General features: G+C 33.1%; 1 pseudogene; it reads left to right on the top strand.

Annotated features, from left to right (window-relative positions):
* The first annotated feature begins 308 nt into the window (after positions 1–308).
* Positions 309–24,239, top strand: part of LOC122728886 — a 49,212-nt pseudogene continuing 25,281 nt past the window's right edge.

Genomic DNA, 24,239 nt, shown 5'->3' with positions numbered 1-24,239 from the left:
AAAAAAAGAAGCAAAAAATATTAAAAGAAGATATGGCCTCTATGCAAGCAAAACCAATCTAGAAGAGAGTATGTCTACATATAATGAAAAGATTCTTGTTCTCCCAGATCACATTTTTCCAGAAGAACATGGTAAGATGAAAAATCTGAATACCAAAATTCAAGAAATAATACAAGAGAAGCATCCATGACTTCTGGAAACAAAAAAATGAAATATCAATTGAAAACATTTGTATTTTGCCTCCAGAAACAAAGAAATAACAACAACAAACCCCGAAAACTCCAAGACCACAGGGAATACCTGAAAAGGCTCTAAAGAAACACAAAGAAAAAATAGGGCACAGGTACAATGAAATATTGAAGAGCAACCAGGTATAAATTTGTACTCATGATCCTTCTCAAAAGCTAATGTTGGGGTAGCTAGGTGGCACAGTGGATAGAGCACCAGCCCTGGAATCAGGAATACCTGAGTTCAAATCCGGCCTCAGACACTTGACACTTACTAACTGTGTGACCTTGGGCAAGTCACTTAACCTCAATTGCCTCACCAAAAAAAAAAAAAAGCTAATGGCTATGCATTGGCCGTGTCCTTATGGCAGTCCTGGGGCTTGCTGAGGTTATAATGGCATTGGTTAGAGGAGCTGGGTTTGAAAGAATGAAGCTAGGTGCCTTTGGTGGAGTGTATGGAGGCTATGATGACTGCAATGGATATAATGTTGGTTATGGCTTTGGTTAGATTTAGAAGATATCTTAATTACAGTTTTTCATAAATGTCTGATGAAATATATGGATATTGTGGGTATACTTTCCAGAGTACAACAGGCCATTGTGTGCACATCAGAGGATTACTTTACAAAGCTACTGAAAATTATATTTGCATTTTTTTTCTTCTCATCACTCAACCCTGTGTAAGTACATATTGGAATTAAACCTGATGGCAAGTGAGTGGAGAAGCAGCTGTTGAATTTGCTAATCAAGAAGATGCTGTGGTAGATATGTCAAAAGACAAAGCAAATATGGAGCACAGATATGTAGAACTCTTCTTGAAATCTATAGTAGGTACAAGCAATGGTGCTTAAAAACACCGATATGAAGACCTTTTCAGCAGGATCAAATGGTGGTCCTTATGTTAGTCAAATAATGGGAGGCATGGTCTCATTCATTGACTCATTGATGCTTTCATTCATTTTCAATCCCGGGAAGAAAAACAAGCATTTCCATAACACAGTACAATAAAAAAGACGATTGCACATGAAACTGCAAATCTACCATGTACAACTTCCTACTTCCTCCAAACATACAACATAGTTATCAAGTAAATTTTTCCCCTTTTTCCTTTCCTTCCTCTGCCTTATGGATAGCTACCATTAGACATAAATAAAAATAAATGTAAAATTATTCTATACATATTTGTACTCAGTTCATTTTCTGGATGTAGATAGTGTCTTGCTTCATATATACTTTATTTTTAATTTGTGTGTTTATAATAGTCAAAATAACATAATTGTTCAAAGTCATTCTTAAAACAATATTGCTCTTACTATATACAATGTTCTCTTAGAGGCATGGTCTTATCAAATCAGTTCAATGATGGTGGTCCAGCTAACCAACAGCTGAGTGGGGGTTGTGGAGGAGGCTATAGTAGTCAAAGAAGCATGAGTGGCTATGACCAGGTAAGTTATACGGTAAAATTCCAGTTATTTTTAAGCAAACATTTGATAGGGGGTCAAGAAGTGGTGAACAGCAGCTAGCACAGGAGTAGAAGCTGGATATCTAAAGGAGCGAATGGAATGGGATGAGCAGTTTGGCATTTTCATTATGAGTGGTGGATGGGGAATGTTATTCTAATCACTTACTCATGATCGAGTTTTTTGTTTTTGCTTTGATTTTAAGAAAGATAAATGATGTCTAACAGCTTTGCAATACAAGCTTGTAAGATTTATGCTCACTGTAAGTGAAATCAGGATTCTTTTAACAATTTTAGCTTCAGTATTTTTAAACATAGAAAAACATTCATCTAAGATATAAGAAGTTGAGTAAAGACTATAACTGTTTAACAATGTCAGCTTTTCTTAAGGTAGTTATGTTGTAGGAGTGTACTTAAGGAGTAAGCATATTTAGGTTAAGACAGTTTTAATTATGTTAAATATTGCTCTCATACCATATTACATGGTACACTGAGATGCATGTGGGGAGATTTTTTTTTCAAAACAAAGAAAGGAACTGTTTTTGCAATTGAAAAATGAAATGTTTGGCTTTTTTGTTATAGTTTATTTGATTTATTATCTTTTTTTTTTGATGAGGCAATTGGAGTTAAGTGACTTGCCCAAGGTCACATAGCTAGTAAGTGTTAAGTGTCTGAGGCTGGATTTGAACTCAGGTCCTCCTGACTCCAGGGCTGGTGCTCTATCCACTGCACCACTTAGCTGCCCCTATTTAATTTATTATGATGATAATGTACATTTAATTTTTTAACTTAATTGAAAAATTTTGAGATGCAAAACACTTAGTTTAGGATTTTGGTCTTGGTAATTTTATTAAATTTCTGGGGTCCTGATTTAAATCTTTCATTGTATTGTGATTTCCTTTTAGGTGTTTTGCACTAAGTGAAACAACTTAAATAAATCTTCATTTCAAAAACTGGGGGTCGAAATCACAGAACTAAAAATGCAGCAAAAGAGAGTCCTAAAAAAATAGTTGTATGCCAAACAATCTAGCAATCAAGTGATAGAGTACTAATTAAAGGTGTGGAAGCCAATGCAATATAGTTTTATCTACTCAGCATCAGATGTTCTGGACTATCCTAATGTTGGTAGAAGTCCATAATTGTTGCTGTCACAAAATGAAACTATCACAATTGTTGCTTTGAGTAAGGTTGCATTAATATGAATTAAGTAGAATTAATCAGAAGGACAACATTATCACTCAAAAGAGGAATAGAAACAAATAAAAATCCTAAAAATATACTGGACACTTAAGTGGAGGAAACTATAAACCTATCTTTCATAACTTCATATGTGAATGGTTTATGAAGGAAATGAGAAGAATTGATTTAATAAAGGGAAACTGATTAAATAAGAAAAACAATCTCAATTCTCTTGTTTAAAAGAATTCTATTGTTTACAAGAAATATATTGAAAAATCAAAAACATTAATTTAAAAATTATTGGAATATTTAGAATGCATCAGGTGAATCCAAAAGAGCAGGAGTCATAATCATGCTATAAGAAAAATCATAAAATAAAAATCTACTGGATAAAAACAGATAAAAAAGGAAATTATACAATCATTAATAAAATCACAAATAATAAACCAATGTCAGTATTCAGTTAATGTGTTTCAAATGGTATAGCATTTAAATTAATGAAGGAAAAATGAACTGAATTATAAAAAGTTAAATGTTACAATTCAATAATATTAAATGAATTTTATGTTTCTCTCTCAAAATTGGATAAATTAAACAGAAAGATAAACAAAAAGATAAAAAGTAAAATACATAACTGAACAAAATGTTGATAAATTTAGTGTTAAAGGATTAATGGCAGTTTCTGATTGGTACCACTAAAGAACATGCATATTTTTCAGAATTATATGGAACTTTTTTTTAAATGACCAAAAAAATGAAAGAGAAATTGAAAATCAATATAAAAAGTAAAAAATATTAATGTTAGATGTTCAAATGAAGACGGTAAAGAATCTAGTATTAAAAAGGAAATATTACTGTCTGCAGAATAACTACCAAAGGAAAAACAGAAATATTTTGTCCATGTGGATTTTCAGGAGATTCTCAATTATTAAAAACAATTAATAGCCATATTAAACAAATTATTCTAAAAATAGAGAAAGGGTTCTATAAAACTTCTTTGTTCAGATAAATACCTAAACCAAAGAATTATAAGGAAAATAAAGTGACACATATACCACTAATAAATACTGACTGAAATACTTTAAATGAAATATTAACAAAAATAATGCAGTAATTCATCAAAAACATTATGACCAAATTTCTTTTAAATCAGGGGTGCAAGAATGATTTAATACTAAAGAAACCCATTAAAAGCAAAAATATCCCAAAAATTTATTATCTCAATAGATGCAGAAAAGATTTTTAACAAAGTTCAATACCCATCTTTGCTTTAAAAAAATCCCTTGAAATAAGAGGAATAAATAGATGATAGATGGACAGACAGATAGATAAATAGATAGATAGATAGATAGATAGATAGATAGAGTAAGTGAGTGAGTATTTAAGTGTTCATTGTGTACCAGGAACACAATGCAGCACTGAAGTGGGATCTCAAAAGGGAGAATAAGTGAAAGAGAACTCAGGCAAGGCAAGGTTCTTTTTTTCTTCTTCTTCTTCTTCTTCTTCTTCTTCTTCTTCTTCTTCTTCTTCTTCTTCTTCTTCTTCTTCTTCTTCTTCTTCTTCTTCTTCTTCTTCTTTCTTCTTCTTCAGGCAATGAGAGTTTAATGATTTGCCCAAGTTCACATAGCTAGTAAGTGTCAAGTGCCTGAGGTCAGATTTGAACTCAGGTCCTCCTGAATCCAGGGCTGGTGCTTTATCCACTGTGTCACCTAGCTGCCTCCAAAAAGTATCTAATTTTATCTCCTCACAACAATTTTTGGAGGTAGGTGCCATTATCAATCCCTTTGTACAGATGAAGAAATTGGGGCAGTCTGAGGTAAAGTGCCTTGCTCAGGTGCAGATAGCTAGTGTTTTTTTTCCTCTCTCTTCTCTCTCTATCTCTGTCTCTCTGTCTCTGTCTCTCTTTTGCAGGGCAGTGAGGGGTGACTTGCCCAGGGTCACACAGCTAGTAAGTGTCAAGTGTCTGAATCCAGATTTGAACTCAGATCCTCCTGAATTCAGAACCACTGCTTTATCCACTGTACCACCTAGTTGCCCCTCAGGTACCTTTCTTGATGAGAAGAAAGAGAAATCTTCATGATATTGAAGGATGAATAAAGAAAAGTTGGAAAGGAATTAGGAGGAAAACAATTCCAGATAGTGAGACAAAAAAGTAGTGAGGTAAAGCTTGACCTGGGCATCTCTTGAAATTTTAGTTCACATATAAAGGAGGCATCAATCAGGAAAGCAAGACCACAGAGCATACATTTCTCCAGGGTGGCAAGACAGCTAGTAAAGAGCTAGAAAATATCCAGAGTGAGTCACGAGCTGAGGAATGGATTTCAAAATATGATCAAATACCTATCTAAAACCCTAAACCAGTATCATGTTCAATAGTAAAATATTAGAAGTTTTCCCAATAAATATATTTTACAGGAAGAGTCACTATTGTTTGATATAATTTTAGTAATTCTAGGAATAGAAACAAAATGAAAGGTATAAATTAAATGCTAAATAAAGAAGCAAATGAAATTATCTTTTTGTTGTTGATATGATAGTCTATTTAGAAAACACTGTGAAATAAACAATACAAATATCAAAAATTTTGGCAAAGTTGAAGGCTACCAAATAAGTTCATAAACATGAATAGCATTTCTATATAATAATAGTGGAAATCCAAGGGATAATAATACAAAATTAAGAGCCATTAAATTAATTCCAAAATGCATAAAATAGTTCAGAGTTTATCTACCAGAACTACTTAGTACCTATATAATTTCAATGACTTTAAATTAAAAAAAATCTCAAAGAATTGCAAACCAACAATCATAAGAAAAAAAATCCTCCAAATTATCCATAACAAGAAAAACATAAGGAACACTGAGACTTCTCCTCATACCTGGAAAATCACAAAGATGAAAAAAATGGAAAAGTCAATGATGGAGACATACTACCAAACTGCAAGTAGCACTGTGAAATCAGTACAGCCATTATGTAGAGTACAATTTTGAATCATAAAAACAATGTGGTTAAAATGCCCATAATCTTTGAGCTAGAGACTCCTCCAAGAGATATATACTCCAAGGAGTGTGTTGACAAGAGAAAAGTCCCCATATATTCAATAATTATAGTAGCACTTTTTGTACCTGTTGATTGACAAGTGTTTAAAAAGTTGTATTACATGAATAGGATAGAATATTGCTCTATTACAAGATATAATGCATATCAATAATTCACAAAAGAATGAAAAAAATTTACATAGTCTTTCCAGCTCAGAGGTTCTTTTATCCTGCTAAGATATATATCCCATTACATATACAGAGCTTCACAGGACTTCACTGAATTGCCTAATTCATGTTGGGAGAAGTCTTAGATGTGCTACACAGATAAAGGAGGGATTGAAAAGGAGAATAAGACATTTAGAATTTTAAAATATATTTTAAGTTCTTCCTGAAGAAGTGAGGGATACTGAAGCTATGATGAGAAAGTAGTTGCTTTTTCACTAGAGAATAATATAGGAACAGTTTGTCCCTTAGATGCTCATCTTTACCAAAACACAGACCTGAATTATGCCCACAATCTCTTACTCAGCTCCTTGGAAGAACTCACTGAAAAGTTTTGACTGAGTGTGTTAGAAATTAATATTATATAACTTCAACTGGGCAATCACTGCAGCAAGACCATTCCTTTATTCCTCTAAAACTGACTCCCTATCTCACACCCAAAAGAAGTGATTTAAAGCATTCATATAGTTCCTAAAAATCTCTCATAACCCCATCTCCCTTATTAGCTCAGAATCCTGCCTTTTTATTTCAGGAGAAAATTGAGGCCATTCAATGTAACATCAGTTCTCTCCCATTACTTTTATCTCAAAAACCCTTAATATTATTTCCCAACTCTTTCTTCCTTTTCTGCACTCTCTAAGAATGAAGCAGTTCTTCTTGCTCTTCTTGTTCTTGTTCTTGTTCTTGTTGTTCTTGTTCTTGTTCTTGTTCTTGTTCTTGTTGTTCTTGTTCTTGTTCTTGTTCTTGTTCTTGTTCTTGTTGTTCTTGTTCTTGTTCTTGTTCTTGTTCTTGTTCTTGTTCTTGTTCTTGTTCTTGTTCTTGTTCTTGTTCTTGTTCTTGTTCTTGTTCTTCTTCTTGTTCTTCTTCTTCTTCTGTTGTTGCTGCTGCTGCTGCTGCTGCTTCTCAAAGTCAACACTTCTACATGTGGCCCAAATCCCATTTTATTCTGTATTCTCCAGAAGATCGCAACATTTAAACATCCTTTCTTATATTCAACTTTTCCATCCTTTAAAAAAAAAACTTTCATAAGACAATACTACCTCCTCAAGGTCTTTTCCTATAACACTCCTTTTCTAAGCCAAACTTCCCCCCAAAATCTATACTGTTTCTACTTCCTTTTCTCTGACCGCATCTTAATCTTTTGCACTCTCCCCTCTGGTGTCATCAAATTTTACACTTTTGCCCATCCTCTCTACCTCTGCATTCTCTTCTATCTGGCTTTCATGATAATACTCTCTCTTGGTTTACTTCCTACCTTTCTGAGCTTTCTTTCTTGATCACCTTTTTGTCCAGTCATCTATGTGATCTATCCTTACTTAGGGTATATATGAAATCTCTCTCTTGAAGTCCTTTCTCTATATAATACCATTCACAATGATGTCATCAGCTTTAGTGTGTTTATCAAGAGATAATTAACCATTTGGCTAGATAACTGAAATGGCTTCATAATTGTTTTCTCTACCTTAAGTCTTTCCCAACTCTAGTCCATGCTGCATTTTGCTACCAAAATTATTTTCCTTAAACATAGATCCAACCATTAAAGTCTATTTTTTAAATAAAATCAATTGTTTCTCTGTTGTCTCTCTAAAAATACAAACTCCTCATTTAATTTTTTAAAGTCCTTAACCACATGACCCCAACCTATCATACTCACTTCATTGTACATTACTTTTCTCTCTTCCCTAAATCTAGACTCATTTTACATTAATTTATTACATTTTTCCAATCAGATCAAACTGTCCTCCCTGTTCCTTACACACTAATCTCCATCCCTCATCTTTCCATTGGCCACTGTATACTTGTATTATTGTTTCCTCTAATACATTTGGAAACCCTACCTTTATTTTCAAAGAAAATCAAGTACTACCTTAGAAAAGAATCTTTCTGTGATCCCCTCAATTGCTAGTATCTTCTGTACCAAACTATGTTGTAGAGTTATCCCTTCCACATTGTGAGTGTTAGGGTTTATGGGACCCACAATCTGGAAAATCTGTGTAAAATTGTTGTGCCTTCCCTTCATACCACAAAAGTAGTCTTAAGTTTTTTTATTATTATTATTTTATGGGTCTTTAATGTACCTTATTGTAAAATGTCGGTTAAGTGTTTGGTTATAGGCTATATATAGGTCAATGTTAAGTAAAAATACTATACATATATTTTATGCATTTCTGAGTTTCTAAACTTTTTCTGTGTTGTCAGCTGGTCTTCACATGCTGGTCATCTGCAGCTTCTGAAAAAATCCCCAAAATTCCCATTTAATTTCTTATGCAACCTCCAATATATCAAAACTACAATAAGGAAAGTTGGGATATAGAAAGGATACATGTAGTCAACTACTTGGCTTTTATTTATATTTTTATATTTATAATTATTCTATATAGACTTATATGTACTTTTTATCTCCTCTGTTAGAATGGAAGCTTCTTTCAAGTATTATTTCATTCATATATTTGTATTCCTAAAGTCTGAGACATAGTAGACATTTGCTGATTGATTTATCAATTGAACATTGCAGTATAACTGTTATTCTCCTCACTATTGACCATTGAAGGGAAGGGGAACAGAAGAGATAAATAAAATATATTTTGGTAATGAATATCTGACAGAATTATCTAAACAACATTTCTGATCATGAATCAACAATATAGACATAGCAGATATCTGCCCAAAAATGGAGTACACCTAACAAAGGTTAATGAGGAACCATTTGCTGCATATCTTGTAAATTCAATTTTAAAAATTGAAACTAATAAAGGAGTTAGAGAAGGCTACCTATCCTGCTATATATCCACCAAGGTAGTTACCTAGAGAATGAGAAAAGAATTGAAGAATAGATGTAGAGAAACCTCTAATTTTCATTACCCAAAGTTAAAAAAGTAGCCAGTGATAAAACCTTCAGCTTTAAATGTCTCTAGCCAAATGACCATAGTTTAGCTAATAACAAAGAAAAACAAGAAGCCTTAAAGTAGTGAGATAAAACTGAATTCATAGATTTCATTGAGATTGGTGGAATGAAATCCATAACTGGAAGACTGCTCTGGATGGCTATATCTTATTCAAAAGAATATAACAGGTGAAAGGCAGGGAATAGAGAAAGGTGGTGAATCATAGCATTATGTATTTAAAATGTATACTCATTTGATTAATTTTTGGTATTAAATATAAGTCTTCATTTCTGGAAGAATCTTAGGGTCTTCAAATGTGCTTTGCAGTTTCTTGAGCATACATGAGCTCATTCTATGATCTTCTCACTGTCAACACTAGGTTTAACTTAATGTCTAACTGCACTGCCCATTATAGACATGAATATTTATGAACAAACTCATGTGTTGTCCATTTAAACTCATTTCCTAATGTAGTCAGTAGATATTCATTCATTTGATTGTGTGTGTATGGTTGGTCAAAATCTTATGATTATTTAAATAGATGTAGAAATATTTTACAAAATATAATATTAATTTATGCCAAAATATGAAGTAGAAACACAAGAGTCTTCTTTAATACCAAATACATACCATATTAAAAATAATTACCTAACAGTTTAAAGTGGAAAAACATAAGATTTTCTAGTAAAGAGAGATACATCAAAAATGTTCCCTGTCCTTCTTCCTGTGTTTTGCCATTCCAACTCTGTTGTAGAAATACTAGTTATGACAATGAGACAAGAGAACAAAATTAAAGATACAAATATTGACAAATTAAAGGCCAAAGTTTCTTTTTGCGCATTGTCATGGCCATAGAATCAGTAAAAACAAAATAAAACATATAATTGACAATAAATGCAAAAGACTAGCTTGGTACAAATAAATCCACTATATTGCACTAAGAAAAACCAATAAAATGATAAAAGGAAAAAAATCTATTAAAATAAGTATAAAATGTATAATTTTTTTCAGAGTTAAGCTAATATATAATGTTTTCATAAATACAACTATAAAACATTTCATAGAAATAAAGAAAAAACATTGAATTATTTACTGCTCATTGTTGAGTCATGCAAATATAAAAGTGATTATATTTTCTTAGCTAATTTACAAGCAGGACTATACCAATCTTATTACAAATAAATTGGTTCTTAGAACTAGACAAAATAATAACAAAAGTCATTTTGTGGAAATAAAGATATGTAATCTCAAGGGAAATAATAAGAAATTGTATAAATGAAGGGAACATTGAATTACCACACCTCTAACAATATCACAAAGTGGTACTCAGAAAAGAAAAAACAACTATTTGGTACTGATTGAAAAGCAGAAAAAGGATAAATGGAACAAACAAAATAATCAAGAAAGGGACCAATTTTAAAAAAGAACAGAATCATTTTAAAAAATAGACCAGTGTTTATTAAACCCAAGAATATAAATTAAATGTAAAAGGGCTCTTTTAGCTTGGGTAGGTGAGTGTTTCAATTTATGCAAGTATCTGAAGGATTTTGACATTTATATCTTTTTATATAAAGTGTACAAATGGCTAACAAGAGCTTCTACATTAAGAGCAGAAAACAGAATTAGAGGTAGCATGATTCATTATTTTTGTTCAGCTATTTCAGTTTTTCTAACTCCTTAAGACCCTCTGATTTGTGATTTTCTAAGAAAACATAGCTAGAGTGGTTTGCCATTTACTTTACCAGCTCATTTTACAGATGAGAAAACTGAGCTAAACAGGATTAAGTGACTTGCCTAGGGTCACATAGTTAAGAAGTATCTGATGCCAGATTTGAACTCAGGTCTTCCTGGCTCCAGCCCTGGTAGTACTCTATCCCACAGATTCTTAAAGTATGGGTCTCAACCCTCTTTGGGGTCTCCTAACTGAATGTGGGGGTGGTGAAAATTTTGTCAACAGTAAAAGTTATGTATACCTATTTTATAAACCTATGTAATTGGAGTCATGTTAAATTTCTTGGATGAAAAGGGATCATGAGAGGAAAATTTTAAGAAGCCCTCCTCTATGCACTATGTGACCTAGCCACCCAACATGATTCAAGGAACCCAGAAAAGAAAAGAAAATATACCATTACTATGTGAAATTCTTTAATTCTAACAAAAAAGGACAAAAGATATTTCAGCAACTAGCAACTGAGTTATCCTTTTGCCACATGTGTTCTGTTAGCTTGAGCTTCCTTTCCATTGTAGTCTGTATATACTTATGGTATAGTGTATCTCAATACCTTTAAAGTAATGCTTTTTGTTAAGTGGACCAATTATAACATTTTACTAAATATCCTGCCTTAAAAACTAATTATGCCCAGCTAGCTAATTGAGAACCAACTGATAATCAGAGGTAGTACACTCTGGAAAGAAGTTGAAACTAATAACAACATAAAATCATCCCTAATCCTTCAAGTTTATCCCTAGGATCCTTATGGGATGTCATATCCAGGGATATAACTTTTCAGTATGAGTAAGATTTTGCACAAAGTCTTACAGAGAATGTGATACACAAACAAGGGATAGGACAAGATGTAAAAAGATGAAAAAACTATTTGTAGTTTATATATGAACAAAAATTTAAAAAATTAGAATAAGATACATTGTAAGTAATACAATTTTCATCATATATGAATGACAAAAGTCAGATTGGCAAAATTTATTGGTAATTGACAAAGATATATAACTTTTAGAAGCTTTCCCTAATAGATAAGTGAGCAAGTTCTATTGTACGGGGAGTAGGGATGGTTATTTTTAAAAGAAAAATTTCAAAATATAAATAAACATTTCTATATATTCTACAAATTATTAACAGTGAGAGGAATTAAAACACACACACATACCTAAAGTTTCTACTCACAGTCTGCAAACTGGCAAAGTTGAGAAAAATAATTTGAATAGCCATTGTCGGGTAGCCTATGAGAAGAAAGGTACACAAATACACTGCTGCAATAATTTTAAATTGTTTCATCTCTTCTAGATATCAATGTAAAATTAAACAAGGAAAAAAAATTACTAAACTCCCCACTCATTGGCCTAGAGATCCTACTGGTGAACACCTGTTCTACAAAAGTAAAATATGAAAACAAAAATCCAATAAATGTCAAAATATTTAAAACAATCCTCTTTTGTTTGGTAGCAGAGAATTGGAAACAAAATGGCTACGCCTAACTTGGAGAATTTCTGGGGAAAGCGGAATCCATTATGGTATATGAATATAATGAAATTTTATAGTAAGAAAAATATGATGAATTTAGAACAATAAGAAAAATATTTTAATCAAGACTGAACTATAACTATGTAAGTAAAAGAAACACCAAAAGGTACTAAACTCTGAGCATTTGAATAACTACTGAAAGTTCCAAAGAGCAGACAGAGGACCCAGAGATTTTAGGGGCACCTATATTCAAATAGAGATTTGTATCTCCTGCCTTTACCTGGAATAATAATTCACATCACTTATTTGGTCACAGAGCTATGTAAATGTTTTTGGCTGGATTTGAATGTGAGTCATCCTGACTCTAGGTGCAGCATACTCTCTACTGTGCCACTGGTCCTTTTTCACCCCTATTCCTGGTGCCAGGAAATAGTAAATAAGCAAAAAAATATCCAAAATAGTTGGAGCATCTATCTGGCACTAAATGTTGTATCTTGTCCTAGTTGTTTTTCACCTCTCTGTCAAAATGAAGGGCCAAAGGATGTAAGGTATACTTTATTATTTATTTTCCAGGGCTTTTACTACTTTTTCCAATAATTTCATGAAAAAATATTTATTACTCCATAACAGGCACTGGGCTTAAATGGTGGGGATACAAAAGAAAACACAAAAGAGTCCCTGTCTTCAAGAAACACATACAAATAGGGAAGACAATGTGTAATTAAATAGATTTATACAGCAAAAAAATACCAAGTAGAAGGAAGGTAAACTTGGAAAGTCTAGTGAGAAGGAAATGGCACACAAAAGACCTCCAGGAGAAGGTGGCATTTGGATTGAAACTTCAAAGTAGCTATGAGTTTCAGTAGACATGGAATAAAGAGTTCTTTCAATATGGAGGATAGCCAGTGCAAAGGCAAAGAAATGGTAAATGAAGTGTACTATGTCAGGAAATACAAGTAGGCAACTATTGCTGAACTCTAGCCTAGACTGTATTGAAAGGAATAAAGTATAAAAAAGACTAGAAAGTAGGTAGGGACTCACCCAGTTGTGAAGATCTTCAAACATTCAATAGAAGAGGTCAAGAAGTAATAGGTAGTAAATGGGGATTATTGAAGAGAGTGGTGTTACATGATCAGATTTCTAAATTAGAAATGGCATTTTGGCAGCTGTGTAGAGTAGGAATAAATAAAAGGAAGGGAAAACAGAAGTTTAAGCAATATTCTAGGCTATGAGGATCAGTACAAGCATTGTGGCTGTGTTAGTGGAAAAGGGACCAATATGAATAATACTGTGAAGATAGAAATGATGAGATTTAACAAGAAATTGGCTCTGTGGGATTGGTGAGAATGAGGAGGAAAATCTGAGAAACTAGAAGAATGGTGTTGCCCTTAGCAGTAGTAGGAAAGTTAGGAATGGAGACAATTTTTGGTGAAAAGTAATAATTTCTATTTTAGAACATATTGAGTTTCAGATTCTATGGGACATCCAGTTTGAAATGTTTGATGAGGCAATTTGAAATGCAGGGTTAGAATTGAGAAGAGAAGCAAAGGTATATATATATATATATATATATATATATATATATATATATATATATATATATATATATATATATATATATATATATATATACTAGAGAGGAATCTAGTAAGAGAATACACATATATATGAGTTAATGAGTTCAACAAATAGGAGATTGTAGAGAGGAAAGAGAACAAGGTCTAGGACAGAACCGTAGGACCATGCATAGATACTTAGTGTGAAAAGGATGAAGAACCAATAAAAGAGAATAAGAAAATGGGGATAAAATGGTAGAAGAAAAACTAAAAGGAACAGTGTCACAAAAACCTAGAGAGGAATCTAGTAAGAGAATATAATAAAACATACCAAATCATGAATATAGGTCAAGGGAAACAAGTATTAACAAAATACCATGTAATTTGATATTTAGGAGATAATTAGCAACTTTGCACTGATCAGTTTCATTAGAATACTGATGCCATTGGTCCTCTTCAGAAATGAAGAACAATAAAGGACAAAGAACAGGAAAAAAGGGAGGACCAAGTGACAGGTTTTTTGTTTTGTTTTGTTTTGTTTTGAGGGTGGAGGAAACAGACATGCTCTTAATTAGTATGGACAGATGCAATTGTTAGGTAGAAATCCAAAATTAGAGAGAAAATAAGGGGAAGAAATCTGCTGAAGAAGACTGCAATAGTTATGATCAGTTCTACATGTTGGTCTCAACAATGGACAGGGCTACCCCTTCATCAGACATTGGAATGAAGGAAGAGATAGTGGGATAGGGATGTGATAGGAGTAAAGAAGAGGAAACAGTTGGCAAATATCTTGAATTTTTTGAAATTAAAGTGTGATCCTCAGCTGAAAAAGTGATTGGAGGGGGTCCATGGAAAGCATGAGGAAAGAATTCAAGTCAAGAAGACAATCACTTATTAAGAACCTATTATGTTCCAAAAATAATGCTAAAAACTGGGAATACAAATAAAGGTGGAGATAAAATTACTGTTCTCAAGGAGATTATATTCTAATGTATTAAGAGAGCACATAAAAGGGAATTGTAAATAATGAAATTGGAAGGAAAGTTAGGGTTGGGAAAACCATGAAGGCATGGTCAAGAGAGTAAAAAATGCAGCCTGGAGATGAATGAGGCTGGGTTGTACCTTGTTCTTAAAATGGTGCTTTGGGGGAAAAACAAAAAAACAAAAAACAAACATCAATCAAACTATATGGATTTCTACCAAATAATTGCAAACTATGAGAAAGGTGTGTTTCCATGGAGTGAGTTCAGGGAGTGAGCTTCTAGTATGAACAGATTTTTTCATCATTGTAAAGAAAGTACTGCAGAGAAAAGAGTCCACCTTTAAGAGTAATGAGGACGTGGTTAGTTTGGAACTTCTTAAAATATAAGGTTTAGGGGCAGCTTGGTGGTGCAGTGGATAGAACACTGGCCCTTGATTCAGGAGGACCTGAGTTCAAATCCAGCCTCAGACACTTAACACTTACTAGCTGTGTGACCCTGGGCAAGTCACTTAACCCCAATTGCCTCAGGAAAAAAATGTAAGGTTTGGAGAGCTGCTGTGATGAGTGTGATAAAGAAATATGAGAAAGGAATAGACATATTGTCTTACAAGCTAGTCTTTATTTTTTGCTGCTGTGAGGAATAAATTAAGAATGTATAATAAAAATTTGTAGTGAAACAAATTTGACAGCATAAACACATGGAGTTTGGTGGATTCTATTCCACTCAGCAGCACATGAAGTTTATAGATGATGAGTGAAAGCTAGGCTTGGGATTTAGCAAAATGTGATTAAGTATAAGATAAAAAGGCAAGAAATTTGATAAGAGGTGTTAACATATGGTTTATCTGGTCACCAAGGGGTTGAGAAGGGAGGAAGGGAAGAGAGGAGATTATAGCCAATTCAAGGATGATAACCTTGGGAAATACTGAGAATGGACGTCACAGTGAGAATGAAGAATAGGGCTAGATCCTTTGATCAATACAACAATCCAAAATTATTCCAAAGGACTCATGATAAAAAATGCCATCCACTTCCAGAGAGAGAGAGATGATAAATTCTGAGTTTAAATTGAAGTATGATGTTCTTATTTCCTTTAGTTTTCTTGCTTTTGTTTGTGGCATGATTAATTTTCCATGATTTCCCAGGTATAATTAATATATTGGTTGCTTTATCAATGATTAGAGGAGGGGCTGGAGGGAAGGAACTTGGATCTCAAAAATTTTGCTAAATGAATGATTAAAATAAGTAATAATTAAGTCATAAAATAAATGTTATCTTTTGCAGGGTGATGAAGGAAAAAGAATGGGGCTAGACTTTGAAAAACACAGAGAAATACAGAATTTTAAAAAGTGATTATATAAAGGAATCAAAGATTTAATGAACACAGAAGTGGAAGATTTATGGAAGGTAACAAGATCAAGAATATTACTTTTTGTAACTGAAGTGGAATGCAGGAGATCAGTGTTATTGAGTGGTAGATTGAGAGACAATTAGAAAATTTGTGTGAACCTTACTTTAGGTGTTGAGGTAATTTAGTAGTATAAATTCATATAATTAATTCTACATTTCTATGAATTTCTTTTAGTGACCATTTCTTCCTTCACTAAAAGTTTCCATTTTTTATACATTCTAGATTTTTAATGCTCTCCCAATTTTTGTCATTCATTATTTCCTTTCCTCTGCTAACACAGAGAGGACTACTAATGATATTTAAGTTATTTTAGACAGTCATTTCTGGTTTTGATCATAATATCCCAAATTTTGAAGTTTTGAGTGACTCAAAGGATAATAAAAAGATATGTGTTGGGTGTAAGTTAGCAACAAAATACCAGTAGTGATTTGTAAGAAATGGCATAAATGAAGACATCCATAAAGTCTGTGGTCAGAAAAGGAGATGTGTGAAACATATAGCATGAACAAGGGATAATGGGTAGCCAGAATGAATATATACCTGTAAAATATAAAAATTCCTCAACAATATCTTTCACTTAATTGAGACATTGATGTACTGTTGGTTGAGTTGTGAACTGAGTCAACCATAATGTAGAGCAATTTGGAACTATGCCAAAAGGGCTGTAAAACATGCATACCCTTTGACCCAACTATTAGGTCTATATCCCAAAAGAGATTTTTTAAAAAAGGGAAAAGGACCAATATGTACAAAAATATTTATAGCATCTCTTTGCTGGTAGCGAAGAATTGGAAATTGAGGGGATGCCCATCGATTGTGGAATAGCTGAATAAGTTTCGGTATATGATTATGATGGAATATTATTGTGCTATAAGAAATGATGAGAAAGATGCTCTCAGAAAAAAAAAACAACTGGAAAGACTTACATTAATTGATGCAAAGTGAAATGAGTAGAACCAGGAGAACATTGTACATAGTAACACCAATACTGCAATATTATCAACTGTGAATAACATAGCTGTTCTCAGCAACACAATGATCCAAGAAAATTCTGCAGGACTTATGATGAAAAAGTTCTATCCATACCCACTGAAAGAACTGATACTGTCTGAATATAAATTGAAGTATACTTTTTAAACTTTATTTTTCTTGGATTTTTTGGGGGGGTTATATTTTCTTTTACAACATGACTGATCTGAAAATATGTTTTGCCTGACTATATATTTATAATCTATATCAAATTACTTTCCTTCTTAATGAGAGGAGTGGGGAGGGAGTGAAGGAGAGAATTTGGAACTCAATATTTTAAAAATTAATGGTAAAATTTGTTTTACATGCAATTGGAGAAATACTAAATTTTAAAAAAGAAAAAAAACATGAAAAAATCTTCCCATGCATTGGATAGGTACTCATCTGAAGATTGATTAAAGAAAATAGGCAGAAACTGTACAGAATAGGAAGGCATTGATGTCTGCACCAGCATTATGTATAAAAACAGTGGACTGCACAGTGAGTAAGGAGAATGTATTTCTCTTGCTTTGTATAGGTTAAAATTTCATATGTACAAAAATATTTATAGTTCTTTTTTTGGAGTCAAAAATCAGAAATTGAAGGGACACCCATAAATTGGAGGCATGGCTGAAGAAGTTGTAGTATATGCTTGTGATGGAATATGATTTTGCTATAAGAAATGATAAAAGTATGGTTTCAGAAAAACTTTGAAAGAATTATATGAGATGTTGAACAGAACCAGACTAGCTATCCACTTACTAAAGGATAAATGATGAACTCTGAGTTCAAATTGAAATGTTTTCTTTCACTTTATTTTTAATTTCACAACATGACTAATGTGGAAATATGATTTTTGTGTCTTCATAAGTATAATGTCAATCATATTTCTTGCCTTCTCAATGGGTCGCAGAGTAGTAAGAGGGAGGGAGAGTATTCAGAACTGAAAATAAAAATCAAAACAAAATATAAAACATATATAAAAAGAAAGTATAGGGACTTGTAGAATTCATTTCTACTCTCTCAGGGACAATGAAGTGCATAGCAGTCATCCATTTTAACATGTTTTGCTAGGTTCTTTGTAACATTCTGTATGCATGCTCTGGGAAGGCAGCAAAACTCTTCACTGTTGCTGGATCAACATCATTGCCTCAGTAGACCTTAGAAAGGAGTCATCAACCATCCTCTACACATATCATTCTCTGATCTATAATGAATGAGTTTTTCTCTGACAGAACCTATGGATCTACATTATAATTCCTTAGAAGACAAGCAGCTCCTTCCTCTTTAGAAAGAACCTCAAATTTCTTTACTACCTTAGAGTAAGTGTTCAATGATTTTTCTTTCCTTTCTCCTCTGTGTGACAGTTTTCTACCCTCCTGACAGAGGTCAATATCCTTTGAGATTTCTTTTCTTTTTGTTTTTACACTGAAAGCCTCCTTATCATTGCTCATGAAGCTATTCATTGGCTCTGATCCCTGTGATATTGGATAAATATTCTTTTATATACAATGTAGATGACACATATGTAACAATATCATTTATTTATTTATGTGTATGTTTATATACAATGGTATATGTGTACATACATGTGTGTATATATGTATATGTATGCATGTATATATGTGTGTGCAATCACAAACCTAATGTAGTAAAAATTACAGTGGAAACAGGCACCTGGAATAGGGGAAAACAACTTCTATGCAAGTAAATATTTCTATATATTTACTTTTCAGACTAAAAACTACAAGTAAATATATGGATCTCTATCTATCTATCTATCTATCTATCTATCTATCTATCTATCTATCTATCTATCTATCTATCTTCAATTTTTTCAGGCTAAGAACTATTCTCTTCTAGGAGAGATTCTAGGAGAGACCAGCCTTTGCTTTGAAAATAGATAGCAGTCATTTTTTCATCACAGAGATATAAGCTTAAAATATTCATTGTAAGGCTGTTAAAATTGTTCTGTGTTCTCCTTAGTCATTGTAAGTGAGATTCTTAATCCTTTTATTTCTGGATGGTAGCTACTCCACTGAACTTTTATGACAAACTACTTATGGATAATTTCAACTGAAGATTCTTAATTTTCTTGATCTCTTTAGGACCTTGTAATACTTTGATGGATTCCTTAGAAAGTATTCAGAACTACTTAACTCCTTTAATGCCCAACCAAATTCCTTTACTGTCTAATCTTTTTTCCTTGACTTACCAATGTCCTTTATTTTCCTGGTTATACTTATTATTAATGTACACACAGGCCCCGGATGGGCAAGGCAGTCTAGCTGAAGTGGTACGGTATCCTGAGGGAAAGATCTAAGGTAGCATGTTTCAGGTAAGTCAAATCACTGCCACCACTTTGACTATGATTTCCACCTGGACCCTAGTGGAGTAAGCCTGGGATCCTAAAAGCCAAGAACTTTGGGAATAGCAATGGTACTAATTCTCTGCCAGCAGTGATCATCATGTAATATAATACTTTTGGAGATGTAGCCCAGCAAGTGCTTCTGATAGTACCATCCTCACAGCTACTGAAGATCTTGAAAAAATAGTTTTTGTAAAAAAAACCATTGTCTTGTCAAATGTTGCAATATCAAAATTGATGACATTTTCCCTCAATGGAAATGACTTTAAGAAAAGACATTACTCTGACACTAAACCTTTGAAACTTAAGGACTTTTCCATCTGACTTGCAGCTGAAACTTCTAATATGTGTTATCTCCTCCATAAGGATATGAGCTCCTTGAGTTCAAGGACTGCTTTTTATATCTGTATCCCAGCAATTAGTAGAGTTATTTTGCATATAGTAAGCAATTAATAAACATTCAATCATTAATTCATTCATTCACTCAATTCCCTCTTCCTCTTTCTCCTCCATTACTACTTTTCTTACTCTATTTTTAATGTTCTTCAGATTTCTTACCCCTTTTTCTTAGTCATGCTTCTTCTTCCTCTAGAATATTTTTCCTTTAGTTCAGTTCCTCTATTAATAATGCATATATGGGTATATGTGTGTGTATGTGTATATACATACCTTTTAAAATATACACACACACATATATATATATATATATATATATATATATATATACACATATGTACACACATCTTTTTCCTCCTTTAGTTCTCCCCAATTTTTTCTTACCTCTTGATGTCTCCATAATTCCAAAAAATCATTTCACAATTATTTTTCCTCCTCCTCCTCCTTGTCTTCCTCCTCCTCTTCTTCTTCTTCCACTACTAATGCTGCTTCTCCTTTTTTCCCTCTTCCTTCTCCTCCTGCTCCTCCTCCTTTTCTTGTTCTTCCTGCTCCTTCTCCTCCTCCTTTTTTCCCCATTTTTGCATGGTACTACTTCCAGATTTGTTCAACACATTTTACGGTTAAGGAAAGTGATAGTCTTCAAAATTGTCAAGTGTAACACAACTGTCATATGATGGAGCCAATATTCTGACATCAGGTCTTAAAATAATTTTTTTTTACTCTTTTAAAATAGTCATTAACTAGGAGAAACTGAAGCTGCTTAGTAGAACAGAATATCTCATAAAGGAAAAGAGTCATAAAGAATTCAATGTAAACATTCTTTTTGGAGATATGGTTCTAAATAAGAGCTCTTAAACTGAAAATTATATTTTCTTGTTCTAGGTCCTGTTCATCAGGAGAGAACTCAATGGCATATATCCAACTAATTTGGGGGAAATCATGTAACTAGGAGGATAAAATGCACTTATCACTCAACTTCTTTCTACTTTTAAATTGTATCTGAAAAATTTAAACATTTAACAATACTTGTCACCTCCCTCCCTCACAGGGTTAGAAGCAGGATTAATGAGGGAATGTTTTTATAGATGTTATGAGATACTTGACAGAAAGACTATATATAGTATAATGTTTTTGTTAAGATCAACTTTATAGTGAGAATGAACATATTATAAGTTTTGCAATTTAACTCTATAACAAGTATGATTAAGAAAGCCTATTTATTTTCCTAAAGATATAAGTTGAAAGGACTAATTTAAAGAGAACAAGAATATGATTAATTTAATTCACTTATTATGTAAAATAGAGAATTCAGGCAATTATGAACATAAGAACTGATGGGGCAGTAGTAATAATCTCTTTTATAAAATTTAAGGTTAACAAAGAGTTTTCTTCATAACAAATCTCTGAAGAAAGTAATGCAAGTTTAAGGAAAAGTATTCATCCTGACTTAATTTAACTAGTCAAAGTCCATGTATCTTCAGACATTTTAAATGAATCAAGTAAAACAATCATACAAGATATACAATCAAAGCAAGAAAATGTGAAAAATTTCCCAGTCAATTAAAAGAGGTCAGAAGGCCATAAGGAAATGTCTTTTGATTGGCTGAAGATGAAGTCACATCTCATGTACTACATATAAAAAGAACAAGCTAATTTTCTGTGAATGCATTTGTAAACAACTCCTAATTTGAGAACTGAGGCTTCCAAGCCTTAATAGGGAATTATTCTTAGTGGTGCTGTGTAGCACTCTTCCTTCATCTTTCCTTTCTTCTCATTCACTGTATTACTGTTGAGGCTATACTACTGGTAGAAAAAGAAACAAGCTAGGAGTAGAGATAGACATTCCAATAAAAACACAATCTACTAAGAAATAGCAACTGAGTATCCAGACATGTAATAGACAAGATTTTAATCTAAAACATTTTGATAGGTCAGATGACCTAGGGTTCCCCTCAGCATTGCTAGCAGTATCCAAAAGACCAAGTGACTGATAGTAGTAGCTGCATTTGGGAGATAGATTCTAAAAATAAACTCACAGAGACTGTAATCACCCAGTGTCATCATGGGAGAAAGTATCCAGTTCCACAGAAATATATGCTTTGTCCTGAGATACTTAATTGTTCATCAGCGGCTTTTATAAATAGATGATATGCTTATTAAATGTATAGATGACAGAAAGCTGAGGTATAACATACATGATTTTGGCAAAGTCAAGATATAAGAGGATCTTGATAGACAAGAATATTGAGCTGAATCTAATAAAATGAAATTCAGTAGGGATAAATGTAAAGTCTTTCATTCAGGACCAAAACTCCTATACAATTATACTATGGTGGAGGCATAGATAGGCAGCAGTTATTCTAGGAAAGATCTGGGGTATTACTGGACCACAAATTTAATATGACTCAAGAATTGTGATTCAGGATCCAAAAAAGAGATTAGAGTCTTTGGACAAATTAGGAGAGGTTTATTTTACAGGAATATAGAGGTGATAATTCCACTTTACTCTCCCCTTATTAGACAGACATCATATAGAATTTGTTATTCATTTCTTGGAACTGTGGTGTAAGAAGAACATTGATAAGCTATAGAATGTTCAGCAGAGGGCAATCATCATGCCAATGGCCTTGGATTCATGACATATGAGGATATGTTGAAGGAACTGGACGTGTCTAGTATGGAGAAAAGAAGCCTCAGGAAGGCATGATAATTGTGTTTAAATATTAAAAGAACTTTTTTCAGAGATTTCGAGAGTTATTATGTATAAATGGCAGTAGCCTTGTTCTCTTTGGCCCCACAGGGTAGAATTTAGTATTGGTTTTAAGTGGGACAAAAGACATTCTGATAGAGCTATTCAAAAATAGAATGGGCTTCCAATATGACCACTTACAATTATGTTAAAGCAGGTAATCTCTTCCTACATGCATTTGAGTAGATGGCCATTAAGGTCCTGTACAACTCCCAAATTCTATAATTTTATGACTGAGACAGACCCAGGAAAGGTAGTTTCAATTCTTTATAAGAGTTCTCAGAGCCCAAAAGAGAATTATACCCAACTCTCTTATAGTGTATCCAAAGGATTTACTTTTAACTGTGTCAAAATACTATTATGAGTTACCTTGTTTTCTAGAGCTGACACGGCAAGCAATCTTTGCCCAGAGACTGGCATAATAACAATCCTGTGTGCTCACTCTCTAGATGATCTCAGCCATAGAATTGTTTCATATAATTATTTCATTGCTTTGACCAGTCCAGCACCAGGTGTTCTCTTAGCTTGGACAAACACCTGCTGTATCCATGTTCTAGTCATGAAGCTCTTCTATGAATCAGACTTGCTCATTGTTAATTTTATCCCTTATTGTCAGGGCTACAACTCACTGTGTAGCCACTGTTATAATTATTGACATTTGCCCCCCACACACACACACACACTTCAGGTTCCCTCATTGGGTGTGTGTGGAAGGTTGGCACATGTGTCTAATATCCCTCATTGTTTGCAAAATATTTGCATAACTTTGAAATTAAACTTCTGCTTGATTCCTGACTCTCCTGTCTCTAGCTTGTTCTGTTAAGCCCTGGCCATTCAACACGTTAGAAGCTAGTTCAGTTCAGTTGACAACCTTGAACTACTTAATTGATTTATATGAAATCATAGAAGTGATACTACAATTCTATAGATGGTAAATGTATAGATGATTTTTTTTAAATTTATTTATTTATTTTTGGGTGAGGCAATTGGGGTTAAGTGACTTGCCCAGGGTCACACAGCTAGTAAGTATCAAAGGTCTGAGGCTGGATTTGAACTCAGATCCTCCTGAATCCAGGGCCAGTGCTTTATCCACTGCACCACCTAGCTGCCCCGTATAGATGATTTGAAGTACTAAGAGGAAAGAGACAGGAACAAGCATTTATTAAGTAACTACTATGCATCAGGCACTGTGCTAAGTACTTTAAAAATATTATCTTATTTCACCCTTGTAACAACCATGGGAGATATTTACTACTATCCTGATTTTATAGTTAAGGAAACCAAAGCAGATAGAGTTTACATACTTGCCCAGTGTCATAGAGCTAGTGTATGAGGCTGGATTTGAACTTAGATCTTTCTGACTTTAGACCTAGTTCTCTATCCACTGCATCACCTATGAGGTACCTAAGAGGGAAAGATAAGATCCTGGATGAAATTTAGTATGTAGAAAGATTGTAACAGGCTAGAACCATGGATCAAATGAAATAAAATATAATATAGATTTTGAAAAAATCAATCCCTCTGCTTGGGAGCTAGTAGATAGAGCTAGTAGACATT

Source organism: Dromiciops gliroides, chromosome 5 (assembly GCF_019393635.1).
Source record: "Dromiciops gliroides isolate mDroGli1 chromosome 5, mDroGli1.pri, whole genome shotgun sequence".
Lineage (NCBI taxonomy): Eukaryota > Metazoa > Chordata > Mammalia > Microbiotheria > Microbiotheriidae > Dromiciops > Dromiciops gliroides.
The sequence above is the reverse complement of the archived record's forward strand: the minus strand, read 5'-3'. Positions and strand labels throughout refer to the sequence as shown.